Here is a 19,492-nt window from a genome sequence, read left to right as displayed (position 1 = left end):
TTTTCGAATGAAAGTTACGGTAACTCTGCCTTATAAACGGTACAAGAAAAAGGATTAATTTCTGAAAATAATATGTTAAATTTAACAAATAACAAACAACGCAGTCTAATTTACGAATGGATTAATTTTTCTCTTGCAGGATTTTCATATCAGACTGTTTCAAAGGGTAAACGTCCAGTCGCGATCGGAACGCAGCTGTTTTTCAACAGGGACGAAACAGGAAATCGATTGTTAACTTATTTAAGAATCTGTACCAGCATTCACGTCAAATAATTTAATAAAATTATAGAAAACGGCAGTGAGGAGCACCGAATGGGGATTTGAATACCGGTATTTTCGAATTCAAGTTCCACATTCCGCTATCTCGTAGGCTGTCAGTTGTTTGGATTGCGAGGCGCTCAACTGCGCGGTCATCAGCTCCCGTACAAAATCCCTACTTTTGCACAATCAAATATAGCCACAGTCAGGAATCAATGATGAAATAATGGTTACAACACAGGCACACAGTCCACGGGCAGAAACATCCCCAACACAGCCTGGAATCGAAACTGGGGTAGCCGCGAGGTCTTAGGCGCCTTGTCACGGTCCGTGCGGTTCCCCCCGTCGAAGGTTTGAGTACTTCCTCGGCCATGGGTGTGTGTTTTGTCCCTAGCGTAAGTTAGTTTAAGTTAGATTAAGCAGTGCGTAAGCTTACGGACCGATGATCTCAGCAGTTTGAATCCATAAGACCTTACCACAAATTTCCAAAATTTTCCGAAACTGGGATCCCGTGATCCAGAGGCACAACGCTAGCTACTAGACCACGAGCTGCGGACGTCAGTTGTGCGACATACAGTTAACATGGCTATATTATAATAAACTTAATGCAACAGTGCTTGTGACGGATCTTCTTGCGAAAAGCCAGTTTTAGAACTGTTTACACATAGTCCGTCACAGCTGTGGCATTCTCATGGGATGTATATTTCTTTAATCCGTAGCTACGCTGAAGCGCCAAAGAAACTGGTATAGGCATGCGTATTCAAATACAGAAATATGAAAACACGTAGAATACGGCACTGGCGTCGCACAGCACCTATATGAAACAAGTGTGTGGCACAGTTGTTAGATCGGTTACTGCTGCTACAACCGCAGGTTGTCAATATTTAAGTGAGTTTGAACGTGGTGTTATAATCGGCGCCCGAGCGATGGGGCACAGGGACACAGCATCTCCGAGGTAGCGACTGTTGGGTGTTGCCCACTCATCCCGTATGGGGTTCCTAAGGGGTGCCGCGTTCTTAGAATGCTACACAACAATTGAAGCAAATAATTTTAGTAGTTTTGTTTCAATGAAGCAGGTTGACAATACTTACCTTGAATGTACAAGGGTGTCGCAAGTGGGGACATTACACACAATGTTCAGACAATCAGTGGATATGGATCACTACAATCTGACATAGTAGCACTCTCTGCTAGGCCGGGCGAATACTCCACGAATCCTGTCCACTAAAGTCCACTAATGTCCGTACACTGAGCCGATCTGAACGGCCGAATCTTGCAGGAGATTCGCTTATATTCATTTCGACTTGAGGGCTCTCCTGTCGTGGTGCGGTCCTTATCCTTTAAAGTAAAGACAAGAGAAAATTACGGCGCCAGCAAAAGAAGAGAAAGTTCCGTGGCCGTCAGGTACGGGGTTAGGTTGTAGCCCCTCGTCGCCAAAATATGGGGTCCTTTCCACTCGTCTCGTATAAGGTGACTAAAGAATGCTACGTTCTCGGAATGTTGTACAAAAATTCACGCAAAATCACAGTAATAGTTTTTATTACAAATAAGAAGATTGAGAATACTTAACTTCGAATTTACAGTGGTATCGCAAGCGATGGTCGACATGCAAACACCAAAGTCCTTTGCAGTGTACAAGGTCCCTGTAAGCAGTTGATATGGATCACACGTCACTGCAGTCGTAGTGCCAGTCTACTATTGTGCTAATACTTCGAGTCCCTGTCTGGTTTTGTCCTAAAACTGTGCCGATACTGAGTGGCCGAGGCTGGCAGGAGCGGCGCTTACATTCTCCACAGCTAGATGGCACTCCTGTCGTGCTACGGTCCTTGTCAGCGCACCATTGGCCGACGTCGTTTCACCGCCTTCTCTGCTCTTGCGTTCTTCATCTGCGTTCCTGCGCTTGTGGTTAAGCCAGAACACAACCATTCATTTATTTTCCTTTTGTTAGCATACAGATACCATTTGTCGTCACCAGTAACGGTACAGGGTAGGAATGGTCGGTATTGTTCACAAGTCAATTGATGACGAGCAAGTAGAGATACACATATGGCCACCTAGTGATTTCTGTGATTTTCACTTAGAGCATGCGGTACGCAACACACAATTTTGAACTTTCCCCATTGAACGCAAATGTCGCAAGATTGTTAAATAATCAGAGTTCATCGTATTTCTTGGGTACACTGATGTGAATCATTGTGGATTAATGGGTACATCAAACCCAGAAGGTCTTGCTGATGGTGAAGAGTCGCCGCTAATGTCAAAACTATCCTCCTTAAAAAGGAAAACCATTTTCTTACAATGCACTGTCCAGTGTCACCCCATCACGGTGAAAATGTTTTTGGCTGCCCCCGCTGCTCTCGCCTCTGTACTGAACACAAACAGAAGAATATGTCAGAAATGTTCAGTTTTCTTCGTTTGGCACTCTATCTTCTAGCGTCCAGAGCTCCATTCACTATCTCCAAATGACAAAATGACTATATGTAAACTCAAATAGCAACATTGAACTACAAATAAAATATGATAATCGATAAATAGCCCCTAAGCAATCGGAATACTAACATGCAAAACAAAAACTCCACGAGCGTACGCACTAACGTAATATGAAGATATTATATTGAAGTTTTCCTTCTAGTAATGAAATCTGTTGGCTATAGTTGTAACTTCATTACCATATTTAAATTGATTTTAAGATATTACTACAAGAAGGGACGTTATTTTCTGCCACATCCAAGCAAAATTTAGTTTATAACATGTCATAACAAAAGGAAGGCAGATTAGGATTTAATCTTCCGACGACGACGAGATCACGAAAGGCAGAGTACAAGCTTGTATTATGGAAAGATATTGCCCATGTCCTTTACAAAGCAACCATCCTGCCATTTACCTTAAGTGATTTTCGAATTTGATCCGCCATCATTGTACAGTGTTTTTAGTGTACTGAAAATAATGATCCCCTTACATAAAACTGAGTGTATTTATGAAAGTCTAAACAATACATTTGAAGAGAAGAAATGCCAATCGCTCTATGTGTCAAATCTCACATTTGTCGGGAGAATAAAAAATATAACCTACAAACTGAGAAGATATTTTGATACCACAGAATTATGCTCACCTCGTTACTGCTGAGAATGTGACAAATTAGAAAATAATTAATATGTTTAGAAGCCTCAAAATGCCACACTTGGGAACTGATTGGATCTAAGTGTCAATAAAAATCTTTTCTGTCAAATGTCATCGATACTGAGGTACTATGCTTAATTTGGGATCAAGTACATAAACACAGCAGTAATGTTTTAACAAGTATAGCTGTAGCCAACAAAAATCTATAGCGTTTTCAAAGCTTTAGGTCAATAAACATTCAGTTCTGAGCCCTCATTCACCTGACGCCACAAATCTAACAAATGAATTTAATTAATAAAAATGATTAATCATACAGGTTTCAGTCCATTCTAGGAGTTTGGTGACAAGGTTCACTTGTGCTGTGCGCTATGTTCCATCTGTCAATTAAACGTATCTCCATATCACAAAATTTATTACGTAAACCAGGTACAATAAAAAAACCACAGTAACAAATACTGTCTGTGTTTTCCCACCCTTGCCAACCATCTTTAGGAAGCCATTCACATAAATACAAGAACTGTTGTCGTACACGCCTTACCCCAATGTTCCTTTACTCTGTAATGCCTGTTGACGTCTGTCAAAATCTACTTGATGCGTTTGGGTTACAACTGCATGCTTCAAACATATTTAAATGAACTGTTGCACCACAGAAAGTATTTCTGGGTGAACGTAAAATTTTACTTTTTTACCCAGCAAGGGCAGAACTGAGCCAAGGTAGACCAGAGTGCAGCTTCACAATCAGAATAGAAACAGGAAGAAAAGCCAATGCAGCAATTAGCGAGGCACACAACTGGAGAACTGCAACACCAGAAAGCGCAGAGTGCGACTGCAGCAGAATGACCGCATCATAACGTCATTCTGACAGCACTGCAAGTTGCCATAACAACACATAACAAGCTGAAGAGTTGAAAACCACAGATGGGACACCGCAGTGTGCTATAAAGAGCTGAAGCCTTAGAAAACGAGGCCAAATTCACTCGTCGCCACAGCCCGATAATGTCATCGGCAAGAGACGACCAGCATAAATACTGGGACTTCTGAAACAAACAAGCCACTCTATTCTAATCTGTGCTGTTTAGTTGTAAGCAGTTAGTCGTCAGTTGGTGTGACAGTCTTGTGAATCACAGTGAATTCACGTCGAGGCTGTTCCGTGATGTTGTGCCATTTATCTGACGACTTCAGCTAGGAGACTCCACTGCCAGGTAAATTGAAGGTGTCCTACAAGCTGCCGGAAGCGGCACATTTGTGGTGTGGACGTAGCTGTACCTGTGTCTTGGTCCTCTCTTGTTGGGAGTCCAGGGCACACATCTGGATGGTTACCATCATCTTGCGTGGATCTGTTGGCCGATGACCCTGTTGGCCGATGACCCGTGCGCGTAACTACAATGTCTTCGAGAGCACCCAGGTAAGGCAGTGTGCCACGCTGCCGGCATCCGTGCTGCGAGGAGAACGCCTGCATACTTCGCGGTCGGCAACCTGCATGACATCGCCCCAGGTGAAGGTGCAGTTACCTCCGGTGAGCAACGTAGACGGCGCCTAGGTGAACGAGTCAGCAAATCCCGGCCGCATGATTGTTGCTTTGCGTAAGTCCTGAAATAAATCTCTTTACAGCCAATACTGAATCACTGACAACATCGGGAGTTTCATCGGAGCACAGCCCCGCACTCTGAGCTCGCAGCTTTCTTCACCGACCACAGCGGATGTATAGGGGTTGGTAATTATGGCAACTGACCAACAGTTCATTACGGGGTAACACATTAAATCGAATGATAACGGACTGTGGCAACAGGTGTCGCGAGACGTAGGCGAGGAAAGGGGCACGATTACGCAGAGCACTTTTCTCGGGAACCATACCTGCTAGAGCACTACGGGTAATGAAAGATTAGCACTGCCGTATACTGCTGGCTCTCAAAAACTTCACGGCACCAATCGAGTGCATGTCTTGGCGCGAAGAACATATTTGTGTTTTTGTGCAAGGAGAGTAAATTTTGTTACTCGAATATCGAACCTCCTAGGGAGAAAATCTCGTCGAACTGAGAATAAATAAATATATTTTCATCTATACTAGATTATTCCGTTTTACAAGGTGCATTTGTATAGTCTGAAAGACTGAACGCTACAAACGTACTTTAGAAACTAATTCAGCCATGCTGATGGGGCACGTTTACGCTATATTTAGCATTGTCATCTAAATGATACCCCAGGCAATAAAACTTTAAAGAAATAGCACCTGGAAATGTAATCTAAAAAGATAAAGGCACAGGAGAATAAAAGTTAGAAATTACCAAAAAGCTATGTGAACCTAATGAATCTCAAGCAGAAGGAAATAATTTTACGAGAGCAAGGACTGATAAAGACAAGAAATTTCTAAAAGCAAGAACAAGGGAAAATGTGTATAGGTCTGCTTCTGAGATCAGTGTCCTGCCCAAGGAAGGTTTTCACGTGGTAGCTCAATATGCTCTCCTGTATTCTTCAGGTCTGTGTAATTTCCGGTTTCTTTTATGTCGTCTGTCATCTTGTAACTCCTCCTTCTTCTCTATCTCCTCTCACAGACTAGACCTTCCAAAGCGTCTGTTAGCCAGCAATCCCATCTCAAGGAATGTCCTATCCACTTCTCCTTTCGTTCTCTTATAACATGCAGCAGTCTGATGAAGGGAATGAAAATTGCCTTTGCATTTGCTGCTTGAAACGATATAACCAGTAGGTAAGAAATCAAGAATGGCTCCAGTGCCTTGGATGAAAAAGATGTGGTCACGATGATTGTGCCACAGGAAGCATATTATTCTTTTGTGTGAACGAACTGCACATCGTACAGTGAAGATGAATAGACCTTTAATTAACATTGGAATTTCTATGTAGGTCATATCAAGCTAACAGATGGAAGTTTGACACAAAAACTGTTTATTGCCAATAAAATATACTTCGAAGATGTTAGAAGTATGTCTTATGTACTCATTGCAGTGTTCTATAATATCAGTAAATGTGCCGTTCCGGGAGCAAATTTATGCACTTGATCTGAGGCAATATAAAATTATTTTGCCCTCTTAAATGTGATGTTGATTTAAGGTATGTGTACCATGTTAACAACTATGCTATAAATCTAAACAGTTTTAACACGATAAATATAACCAAAAATAAATCAAAAAATTCTGAAGGAAATACGCGTAAATGTTCCCCAGTTTTCGTAGTACGCATAAAGTTTCATGGAAAAGAGAGGACCCAATGGCAAAACCATACGCAGGAGATTTATTTCAATATATTCTGCGACTTACATAAAACTCTCTTTCAAATTATGAAGGTGGCAGGGGTCAAATACAAGGAGCGAAAGGCTATTTACAATTGGCACAGAAACAAGATAGCAGTTATAAGAGTCTAGGGACACGAAAGGGAAGCAGTGGTTCAGAATAGAGTGAGACAGGTTTATAGCCTATCCCCGACGTTATTCAATCTGTATATTGAGGAAAATTTGGAGTATGAACTAAGATTCAGGAAGAAGAAATAAAAACTTTGAGGTTTGCCTATGACATTGTAATTCTGACAAAGACAGCAAAGGACTTGGAAGAGAAGTAGAACGGAATGGACAACGTCTTGAAAAGAGGATGTAAGATGAACGTCAACAAAAGAGAAACGAGGATAATGGAATGTAGTAGAATTAAATCAGGTGCTGATGAAGGAATTAGATTAGGAAACTAGATACTTACAGTAGTAGATGAGTTTTGCTATTTGGGCGACAAAATAACTGATGAGCGTCGAAGTAGAGAGGGTATAAAATGTAGACTGCCGACGACAAGGAAAGCGTTTTTAAGTGTCAGGAAGCCTTTCCTGAAAGTGTTTGTATGCAGTGTAGACATGTATGGAAGAGAAACATGGACCATTAACAGTTCAGACAAGAAGAGAGAAGATGATTTTGAAATGTGATGCTACAGAAGAATGATGAATATTATACGGGTAGGTCACGTATCTAATGAGGAGGTACTGAATAGAACTGGAGAGAAGAGGAATTTGTGGCACATCTTGACTAGAAGAAGTGATAGACTGGTAGGATCCGTTCTGAGGCACCAAGGGATCATCAGTATAGTATTGGAGGAAAGAGTGGAGGGTAAAAATCGTAGAGGGAGGTCAAGAGATGAATACACTAAGCAGATTCAGAAGGATGTAGGTTGCAGTAGTGACTCGGAGGTGAAGGGGCTTCCACAGGATAGAGTAGCACGGAGAGCTGTATCAAGCCAGTCTTTGTGCAGAAGACCACAACAACAACAACATAAAACTCTGCAACGACCACACGAAATATAGCAGAAATACGGTACATTAAAGCGAAAATTGTGAACGTCGTCCGACAACAGCAGCAGGACACAAAGTATTTGCACAGAGATCCTCACGTATGTGGTCGCAAAGGGTTTCGATCAATCACGTTATAGGCCTATGAGAATTGTACTCGACAAGGAAACGTCTTATTGATACCCAAAAGTTCCAAATGGTACAAAGTATACCACGCAGTCATACTATACAGAATTTTATAACACTATTCATAGAAATATACGGCCTGACAAATGAAGTCAAACCCCCAGAAGTGGAGGAGAGAACGAAATGAAACTTCACGGGCTGAGAGGGTATGTCACGTTATTTCAGCGACTACAAAATCGAGTCAAATTAGCAAAGAATTTAGCTTCGTGCGTCCATTTCTCGATATGACGTTGGCCCACCTCTCGCCAAATTAGATTGGAGAGTTTGTCGCCGGCCTGTGTGGCCGAGCGGTTCTAGGCGCTTCAGTCTGGAACCGCGTCACTGCTACGGTCGCAGGTTCGAATCCTGCCTCGGGAATGGATGTGTGTGATGTCCTTAGGTTAGTTAGGTTTAAGTAGTTCTAAGTTTTAGATGACTGATGACCTCAGATGTTAAGTCCCATAGTGCTCAGAGCCATTTGAACCATTTTTAGAGTTTGTCGTTGTATCCTCCCATGAGGCAAGATAACTTACAAGTATTGTAGCATGTCCTTGATGTCATAGATATTGACACTGGGACAGCATTACATCTGAGCTGGTCCCTTCATGTTCTGTCGGGGACGGATCTGTTGGTCTTGCTTGCCACGAGAGTACACTTACATTATGCCCGCCCGGTTGGCCATGCGGTCTAAAGCATGGCTTTTCGGGCGGGAAGGAGCGCCTGGTCCCCGGCACGAATTCGCCCGACGTATCTGTGTCGAGGTCCGGTGAACCAGCCAGACTGTGGATGGTTTTTAGGGGGTTTTCCATCTGCCTCGGCGAATGCGCGGTGGTTCCCCTTATTCCGCCTCAGTTACACTATACCGTCGATTGCTGCGCAAACAAGTTCTCCACGTACGCGTACACCACCATTACTCTACCACGCAAACATAGGAGTTACACTCTTGTGGTGTGAGACGTTCCCTGGGGGGTCCACCGGGGGCTGAACCGCACGGTAGTCTTCGTTGCGTTGTGGACCATTGCGGCTGCGGCGGGGACGGAACCTCTCCGCCGTTTCTAGGTCCCCGGTTAACATACAATACAATACAATACAATACAATACACCTACATTGCGCAGACTATTCATAGTGACAGGTTCCAAGTGTACACGAGTAACACCTCTGAGCCCGTCCAAATCGTTGTAGAAAGGGAATCGCTTCTCATGTCTCCGTCAGATCACAGACGACGGCCATTCGTGGTAGTGTAGAGTCACGATTCATCACGAAACACCATGCAACTTCAGTCATCATCAATCTATGCTTCCTAGTCGCGGCATCTTCGCATGGGACTGTAGTTCTCTAGTCCCTACTGTTAGTGCCCCACCAATGGTATTGGATGACACAGATCGTTGCAGAGAATCGATTACTTTTTCTGGGATAACAGTCGCAGTTGTGAAAGGGCTGCGATATTCTTGTTGCACAATACAGCGATCGTTTCTTGTGGTGGTCAGTCATACTCGACTGCAATCTTGATGTGAATATCCCATGCAGTCGAATCTCGATCCATGGTCACATCCATAAGTCTCACAAATCTGTATATTGCTTAACTCGAGTAGCCGGTTAAATGGAGACCCACAATCAGGATCCTTTCAGACTCTGCCAGGTGCTTTTAACGCTGTCTCACAAGAGTAAACGTCATCTCCGTGTTCTTCGCAGTAATCATTCAACATCTGACGCTGTTGACGCCCCTTACATACATTACCAGGCTTGGCAACAAAACCAAACACAAGCAACACAAAACAGCTTTGGTGGTCCTTCTACCCGTCACGGAATAATGCAGCTCTAATGATTAATATATCCACCGATGGTGTGCGAAGTTACATTAACATCCGGCAAAGTCTTCTGGATGCTTCAAAAATTGTTCAAATGGCTCTGAGCACTATGGGACTTAATTTCCGAGGTCATCAGTCGCCTACAACTCAAAACTACTTAAACCTAACTAACCTAAAGACATCACACACATCCATGCCCGAGGCAGGATTCGAACCTGCGACCGTAGTGGTCGCGCGGTTCCAGACTATAGCACCTAGAACCGCTCGGCCACTCTGGCCGGCTCTCGATGCTTCACATTCTTTGTCAGAAAATGTATATGACAGTAAACATTTAGATACAACGAATAGCGAAACTAGCAGCACTTCATCTGGTGTCGCAGACACAATTATGGCTCTATAAAATAGGAAACTATGTGAGTGCGTAGTGTCTGTGCTTTCAGACACGTCAAGAAGGGGTTCACTCGTCGCCAATGATGCCGCACAAAGTCCTGATGCAGCTGGTACCAACAGTCCCTTCCCTTTCCTTTCTCCCTCCTCCTAGTTCAATTTGGAAACTGAGAAACGACTTTCGCCTTGCACAAATTACAAAATACACTTCTGGCCACTATAATTTCGACGCCAGGAGGAATAACAGGTAACGAAATTTAATTATTATGCATATACTGTATCGTAGGACAAATACATGGCAAAATTTCTAGGGCAAAAGGGGAATACAGGATGCGAAATTTAGTAGCAACAACAGCACCAAAGAGGTTGTTCATCGAGTCAAAATGAACTTTGATGGTAGATATGGGTACCTCATTGCATGCTGCCTCAACTCTGTGCCAGAGTTCATCAGCTGTGCTGACCGGGAGCGATGGTGGCCTGGTCTGTCCAGAACCCATGAATAGGTGTTTTCAGTGGGTAAGAGATCTGAAGAACGTGCTGTCCATGAACACCCTCTGTATGAAAGTATGTGAAATCAGCATGGACAACATCTGCTTATACGTTACCCTGCTGAAAGATAACATCTTTGAACCTCGAAACTGGGCCACGTGCACTGCCCTAGGAACATGTTAAATGTAAAAGTTACTGTCAAAATTACGGTCTGTGCGAAGTAAAGTTGTTCATATTAAGTACATAATGGCTCTCCATACCATCACACCAGGTACTCGGTCTGTATAATGATGACACACGCAATCGGACAACTTTCGATCTTCTCAAAGTCTCCACACGTTGATATTTCCACCGTGAATCTGTATGCAAACCCAAAACTGGTCCGGAAAGATAACGTGATGCCACTGCTGTGTCCAGCAGTTCATTTTGCGCATCACAATCGGTGTCTCCCTCTCTGCTGTTTCGTCAAGAGAGGCCCCAACAATGGTAAAATGCTAATAATTTGCATATGAAAGCATATAGTTCACATCATCCAACTGGATGATTGTTACGTGCCGCCTTCATAATGTTACAATTGCAATGGCGATCAGTGTAAATGACGCAATTAAAACAGCGCCATGGAACGAATTTGTCAGACCTTATGGGTTTCCCATAGAATTTAATCTCAAATTTGGTCATACCTTACGACCAAAAATAACTATTGTACATGGATTAATTGGCATAATTGCAGATATTTTTATTGGTGTCTGAGGACGGTGCATTGAGCAACATTGCATCGGTATTTCCGTCATTTACAAACTAATAATTATAGCTATTACAATTCGTCTGTTTTTAGGCTGTGTTGTACCTCCAAGTACATGTGGAAAGAGCTTGCTCCCCTCTGGGAAACAGGTCAGGTGTTGAAGTGTGGACACGTGCACCCAAAATGGTTGGTCTATACTGACAGGGGTACTCCACTTTGCAGTTATGTCTGTGCAGAAAACATCAAGCAGTAAATTATCTGATGTTTCTACAGGGAGACTGTTTCACACAGGGAGGGAAAAAATAAATGTGTGCACATATTAAGGTACTCTATACAAAAATATCTGCGCTTACAGCCGTTACACCCTGTATATAATGAGATCGTAATGAACCTACAGTTGCTATTTAATCTCATTAAAGCAGTAGCCCTGTTGGTGTTAAAAAGACCCAAAATAACTTCTGTTAGTATCTGCAAGCCGATAGCCACCTTAAATTCAGATTTCAAGGTAGTTAAACGCCTCATGAACGCAAGAATAAAAAGGATCCTAATCAATAATTTAGGAACTTAAATGAAGTCACCAATCAGAGGACGTTTGATGATGGTATTGTTAGTTCAGTATTTACTTCACTAACTCCTTAGGGGTTCTTGTGGCAATTCGATTTCTCGATTTCGCAATATCAGTAGTCCGTATGGAATGTCATAACAGTGATATTTGTGCAGATATGCATTACAGGTATTAGAAATAGCATGTACAAACCATGACAATTAAAACCAATAACAGTCCCACAGGAAACATTCAGGTCCGAAGAGCTCTGAAACAAGGCTCTCCCTTTATCCATGATGCTGTCTGCTACAGCACAGAGCCCTCGTTAAGGGGTCTCCATGAGAAACTCTAGGGAATATATCCACACATCAAAAAAAGTTTTGCGTCAGATCGGTTCCGAGTGTTCAGGAACCTGTGCAAAAATTGGAATAGAGATCAACGTATACATCATTTCCGCCCTTTTTATTGCACATGAAAACTACACATTCCATGTTGTGCCAACATATAGCGAACCTTCAGAGATGGTGGTCCAGATTTGTGAGCACACCGTTACCTCTAATACCCAGTAGAACGTTCTCTTGCATTGAACCATGCCTATATTCGTCGTGGCATACTATCCACAAGTTCATCAAGGCACTGTTGGTTCAGATTGTCCTACTCCTCAATGGCGATTTGGTGTAGATCCCTCAGAGTGGTTGGTGGTCACGTCGTCCACAAACAGCATTTTTCAATCTATCCTAGGTATGGTCGATAGGGTTCATGTCAGGAGAACATGCTGACCACTCTAGTCGAGAAATATCGTTATCCTGAAGCAAGTCACTCACAAGATGTGCACTGGGGGCGCGAATTATCGTCCATGAAGACGAATGCCTAGCCCATATGCTGCTGATATGGTTGCACTATCGGTCGGAGGATGGAATTCACGTATCGTACAGCCGTTACGGTGCCTTCCATGACCACCAGCGGCGTACGGCGGCCTTACATAATGCCACTTCAAAACAGCAGGGAACGTCAACCTTGCTGCACTCACTGGACAGAGTGTCTAGGGCGTTCAGTGTGACCGCGTTGCCTCCAAACCCGTCTCCGACGATTGTCTGGTTGAAAGCATATGCGACACTCATTGGTGAAGAGAACGTGATGCCATTCCTGAGCGGTCCATTCGGCATGTTGTTGGGCCCATTTGTGCCGCGCTGCATGGTGTCGTGGTTGCAAAGATGGACCTGACCATGGATGTCGGGAGTGAAGTTGCGCATCATGCAGCCTACTGTGCATAGTTTGAGTCGTAACACGACGTCCTGTGGCTGCACAGAAAGCATTATTCAACAGGGTGGCGTTGCTGTCATGGTTCCTTCGACCCATAATCCATAGGAAGCGGTCATCCACGGCAGTAGTAGCCCTTGGGCGGCCTGAACGAGGCATGTCACCGACAGTTCCTGTCTCTCTGTATGTCTTCCATGTCCGAACAACATCGCTTAGGTTCACTCCCGACCCATAATCCATAGGTAGCGGTCATCCACGGCAGTAGTAGCCCTTGGGCGGCCTGAACGAGGCATGTCACCGACAGTTCCTGTCTCTCTGTATGTCTTCAATGTCCGAACAACATCGCTTAGGTTCACTCCAAGACGCCTGGACTCTTCTCTTTTTGAGAGGCCTTCCTGTCACAAAGATACAATGCGGACGCGATTAAACCGCGTTATTGACCATCTAGGCATGGTTGAACTACAGACATCACGGACCATGGACGTCCTTCCTGGTGGAATGACTGGAACTGATCTGCTGTCGGAACCCCTCCGTCTAACAGGAGCTGCTCATGCATGGTTGTTTACACATTTAGGCGGGTTTAGTGACATCTCTAACAGTCAAAGGGACTGTGTCTGTGACACAATATTGACAGTCAACGTCTATCTTCAGGAGCCCTGGGAACCGGGCTGATGCAAAACTTTTTTTTTTATGTGTGTACATACGAGATATTAGAAACTAGAGTTAAGCTCTACCAAAACTATAGTTCGGTAGCTTTGGTACAGTACATAAATGACTTAGAGAATGGTCGGATTACCGGTAATATTGGTAGTATTGATAGGGAAAGAAATATTCATGTATGTGTGGGATCTGTAATGACGGCCGACGACTTATCTTTGTTTTCTCTTTGTTTATTTTGCACATTATCAGAACAGCACACCTTTCAGTGTTAGTACATTATCTGTTTTATAGCCTTATAAAATATAAATTACATTTTGTAAGTACCAAAAATTAGCTGCTCATGTACTTTCTTCCGTTATATGTTACCAAAGCGATTACTTGTGATGTAAGTCCATTTTACACTCATAAACGCAAAAAATCTATATAATTACTGTTATTATTTTGTACTGAATAGAATGTTCTTCATTATGATCAAAGGCAAGAGTTTCCTATTATTATTAATAACTGTGAAAGTTATTTAGCAATAATAGAAACATGTGTCAGATAACGTTTTTACAAGATGCGTATAGAATTAGTGGTTATGTAGTCTCCTGAATTAACCATTTCCTTTGATCAGGCCTAAGCTTTTTCTCAAATTTGCTCTCTGTTATTTTTAATTTTTTGACCAGTCCTATTCTATGTTAATCAAAGGCATCCTTGAGCATATAGGGCCCACGGTCGTATTGCTGTGCAGTAAGACATAAATTGAGACAGAATTCCTCTTCCACTCACTTTTGGTTAGTTGACACGATATTTCCATTTTTACGATGTGTGGTACAAAGGCTTCTATCTCGGAGGAGCTTGTCCCTATCCAGTTTCCTAGATACTTAAATTTGTCCGTCCTTTTGATTTCTCTATCTTGTAGCTCCAGTACTCTGGGTGGAAACTTGACGTTTGTAATAAATTCAGTTTTCTCAAAAAATATTTGTAATCCCAACTTACTACTTGTTTTTTCAGTTGACTGATCTGTTAAGCAGCTGTGTCTAACGCATCAAACTGCGAGGTCATCTGTAAAGGCCAGACAATCAACTATCCATCGCAGACAAATCATAGAGAACGTAGACTTCCAAGGCCACTTGCCGGAGAAATGGAACACGGTTTTCGCACGCGCGACACGGGTAAAACGCGTCAACAAATTGCAGACCAGCGTGCGTGCGAGCTGTGTGTTGGCGCCCAGTTTAAGTGTCCAGACTCCGATTTCCCGTGTGCATTGACTCGTTGGATTCTTTCGCCTGTGGGCGACGATGCCTTAGTACCGACAATGCCTTGCCTTGTTAAGTTGAATCTCGTGTCTCTATCAATCATGTCGTTAATTATACGTATTTTGACTACTTCTTTAATGGTGGATTCGCAGTACGTGGTGGGGATGAAAGGATCTGCTTCTCTCCGTATACCATGCTATGCCCTATATTAAGACAGTGTTCTGCAACGGGGGAGTTTTCTAGCTGACCTAATTTAGTGTACGTCTATGTTCAGCGCAGCTATCTTTAACAGTGCGATAAGTCTGGTCAATATATGATTTCCCACACTGGTACAGGATTTTATATATATCTGGTCTCCATAGACCAAGGTTGTCTTTTAGAGAACTCAGGATCGTTTGGCACTCGTGTTGGACGGCGGAAGATCCATTTCTTCATGTTTCTTGAGCAACGTGCTCATCTTATAGGACACGCCACCAGCATAGTGTAGGAAAACCATTCACGTGGTGTTCTCCGTTTCTTCTGGCTGTTATTAAGGTTTGGTGCGTGGAAGTTTAAATGCATTTGGAATTTACGTATCAGAGTACCCGTTTTCTACAAGCACAGAATAGAGATGGTTAAGCTCTGTTGATAAGCTCTCTGGGTCTGAGATAACTCTAGCCCAAAGAACCGACAGTCCGTAAAACACTGATGCATTGAGATGACTGATGACAGTTCGTATCTCTTAGGTATAGGTCAATGTGAATTGGTTTACGGAACACTCTGTAAACAAAGGAACTGTCTTCTTTTCTGCGGACTAAGACATCTAAAAACGAAGGTTCACCATTTTTCTCCACTTCCTGCTCAGATGGACGGAATTAAGGTGTTCCAAAATGCAGGAATCGTTGTTGTCCCATGCGGCCATTCTACATATGGGTTTCAAAGCTGCAGACTTGAAGTTTTCCATAAAAAGGTTAGCTGCTATGGAAGACAAAGGACTACCTATAGCATCACCTAGCAACACCGTCAGTTTGCTCAAGATATTGTTCGTTAAAGAAGAAGTAAGTCGAGACAAGGAATACACCAAATCCCCGCTCAGTGTGGAAATTCATGCATTATCCAGATATGTCGCATTGTTACAGCTATATGTGCGAAACATGGACGTCACCCCACATTATATTAGCCAGAAAAGTCTACTGTTTCTGAAAACTGACATGATACGGGACCTAGCATGAAGTACATACAGACAAAGGTCCTTTCACTCGCCTCCAAGTCCTGCCACTCCATCACTAAAGAAGCAATCGAAACTCGTGTAACGACCTGATTGATAGGGACACGGGATTTCAGCTTAGTAACTCAGGCATTGGTGGTACTGAGGCATCGTCCGCCGCAGACGAACTGATCCAACGACTCAACACAGACGAGGAATCTGAGTCCGGACACCTGGTCGCCAACACACAGCCCGCGTGTGCGCTTGGCTGAGATTTGCGGGCGTGCTTTTCCCGCGTCGCAAATGCGAAGAGCGTGACCCTTTTCTCCGGCGGGGGGCCTTGGATGTCTGAGTCCTCTATTATTCGTCTACGATGACGTTATAGGCCTATCCCTTGGCGCCTGCTCTTTTCTGGTGAGTCACATCTGTCTCGTTGAAATATTGTACAGCTTTCATAGCGTTACCAACTCCACGCCTGTTAATCCCTGAAGCTATCCAATTCATGTTTTTATAGACGCGCCTGACTCCATTTTTGGCACCTTCGTCACTCATTCTTTTTCGCTATCCGTCGATCACTTTCTGAAGTACGCACTTGAAAATAGAGGCAAGCGATCAACCACTTGGCTGAACTCCTACCTGGTTTCAAAAGCATCTGAAATGTTTGGCATAAACTTCACTTCGGAGATATCATCAGCAAGACTCTGTAGGATAATTGTCCTTATTCTGTTACTAAAGCTAGATTCTTTGCGAATTTCTGCAAGCGTTATTTGGTCACTTGAATCTTTGACCTTTTTGAAATCTACGAAGGTGATTACGAATTTATTACTTACACGTTTCAGGAAAGGGAAAAAACATTGAAGATACATGATTCGGAAAGAAAGCCACATGGAACTTCCTCATTTTTCCACAGGTAGTGGATTATTTCATTTCGTTTATCAGTGCCCTTGTTTCCTGTATTCATCCTGATTTCGAAAACTATTAGGATTCTTTAGTGATCTATGAGCTGTGTAACTTCTTCTCTCGTAGGAGATGATCAATCATGGTGGATTGTTGTGCTGTTTTCGAGCTTGAAACTGGATTTTAAAGCCTCACATCTGAAGCGAAAATCAAAAGAACTATTAATGTCATCTTATTTTAAGATTTTCTTTATAATTACATTTTTCACAAAAATAAGACTTCATGGTCTACACTGAGGTGATACAAGTCGTGGGATAATGATATACAAACATAAAGATGGCGGTAGTATCGCGTACGCAACGTATAAAATGGTTCAAATGGCTCTGAGCACTATGGGACTTAACAGCTGTGGTCATCAGTCCCCTAGAACTTAGAACTACTTAAACCTAAGGACATCACACACATCCATGCCCGAGGCAGGATTCGAACCTGCGACCGTAGCAGTCACACGGTTCCGGACTGCGCGCCTAGAACCGCGAGACCACCGCGGCCGGCACGTATAAAAGGGCAGTACATTGGCGGAGGTGTCATTTGTATTCAAACGATTCATGTGAAAGGGCTTCAGACGTAATTATGGCCGCACGAATGGAGTTAACAGACCTCGAAATCAGAATGGTAGTTGGAGCTACACGCATGGAAGATTCAGTTTCGTAAACGGTTGTGGAATTCAATATCCCGACATCCACAACTTCAAGAGTGTGCCGAGAATACCAAATTTCAGGCATTACCTCTCACCAGGGAGAATACAGTGCCCCACGGCCTTCACTTAACGACCAAGAGCAGCGGCGTTTCCGTAGAGTTGTCAGTGCTAACAGGCAAGCAGCACTGGGGGGACATATGGCAACGTATCAGCATAGTGCAAGCGACCGACGCGAGTGCCTTTGCTAACACCACGACATCACCTGCAGCGCCTCTCCTGGACTCGTGACCATATCGGTTGCATCCTAAACGACTGTAAAACAGTGGCCTGGTCAGGTGAGTCCTGATTTCAGTTGGTAAGAGCTAATGGCCGAGGTCAAGTGTGGCACGGACCCAGAGGACGGCATGGACCCAAGTTGTCAACAAGTCACTGTGCCAGCTGGTGATGGCTCCATAATGGTGTGGGCTGTGTTCACATGGAATGGTCTGGCTCCTCTGGTCCAGTTAAACCGATCATTCACTGGACGTGGACATGTTCGGCTACTTGGAGACCATCTGCAGCCATGCACGGGCTTCATGGTTCCTAACAACGATGGAATTGTCACCCGGCCACAATTGTTCGTATTGGTTTGAAGAACATTGTGGACTGTTCGAACAAATGATCTGGTCATCCACATCGCCCAACATGAATCCCATCGAACACTGATGGGACATAATCAAGAGGTCAGTTCATACACAAAATCCTGCACCGGCAACACTTTTGCAATTGTGACGATTGCAGAGGCAGCATGTCTCACTATTTCTGCATGGGAAGTATAACGACTTGCTAAGTCGGTGCCATGTGGAGTTGCTGCGCTATGCGAGACAGAAGGAGGTCCGACACGGTATTAGGAAGTATTCCGCGACTGTTTTCACCTCAGTGTAAATACGCGACACATCACTGGCGACTACACTATCCTTACGATAAATATTCCACTCTGAATTTAGGATTTCGTTGCTATTCACTTCTGGTTTCAACCAACTTTCTATTAGTAATACCTTCTGGACCTTGTAAGTTTCGCTAAGCGGAATTAATTCTAAGACCTTATCTTCGATGCTCCTGCAGTTTACTTGTCTCCTATTAAGCTTTTGCCGGCCCTGGTGGTCTAGCGGTTCTGGCGCTGCAGTCCGGAACCGCGGGACTGCTACGGTCGCAGGTTCGAATCCTGCCTCGGGCATGGGTGTGTGTGATGTCCTTAGGTTAGTTAGGTTTAAGTAGTTCTAAGTTCTAGGGGACTTATGACCTAAGATGTTGAGTCCCATAGTGCTCAGAACCATTTGATTTTGAACCTAGTAAGCTTTTGTATTTACGATCTGCTGGGACTAGTGCTCTCTGAGAATAATGTGGCAAACGTAACTTTGGTTTCGGCTGGTTAATCATTTCCGATCCCAGGGGTAGGTTCTTCTAACCTAAAGAACCATCATGTCCACGCCACGTGGACGCCGGTACCCAAGCTACCACTTCCTGCGTGTAGCATAAGCCTGATCTATTACGAGCTAGCCTACAACTCTTCACCCTATAGCAGGGGTCGAGAAATTCGCAGCTAATACCGTGGCAGAAACGTCTGAACTTGTGGTTCAGCCATTCTACTCAGTTCCAACACACAGGACTCCGATTGGCTCTCGGTTCTATGCTACAAATAGTGAGCTTTGTCTGTACACCGCATGCGATGGTAGCTCTCTTCACCAAATCAGGCACTGGGCTGTAGAAGCTGAGG

Source organism: Schistocerca cancellata, chromosome 4, assembly GCF_023864275.1.
Source record: "Schistocerca cancellata isolate TAMUIC-IGC-003103 chromosome 4, iqSchCanc2.1, whole genome shotgun sequence".
In the NCBI taxonomy this organism is placed as follows: Eukaryota; Metazoa; Arthropoda; class Insecta; order Orthoptera; family Acrididae; genus Schistocerca; species Schistocerca cancellata.
This window is presented reverse-complemented; position numbering follows the sequence as displayed.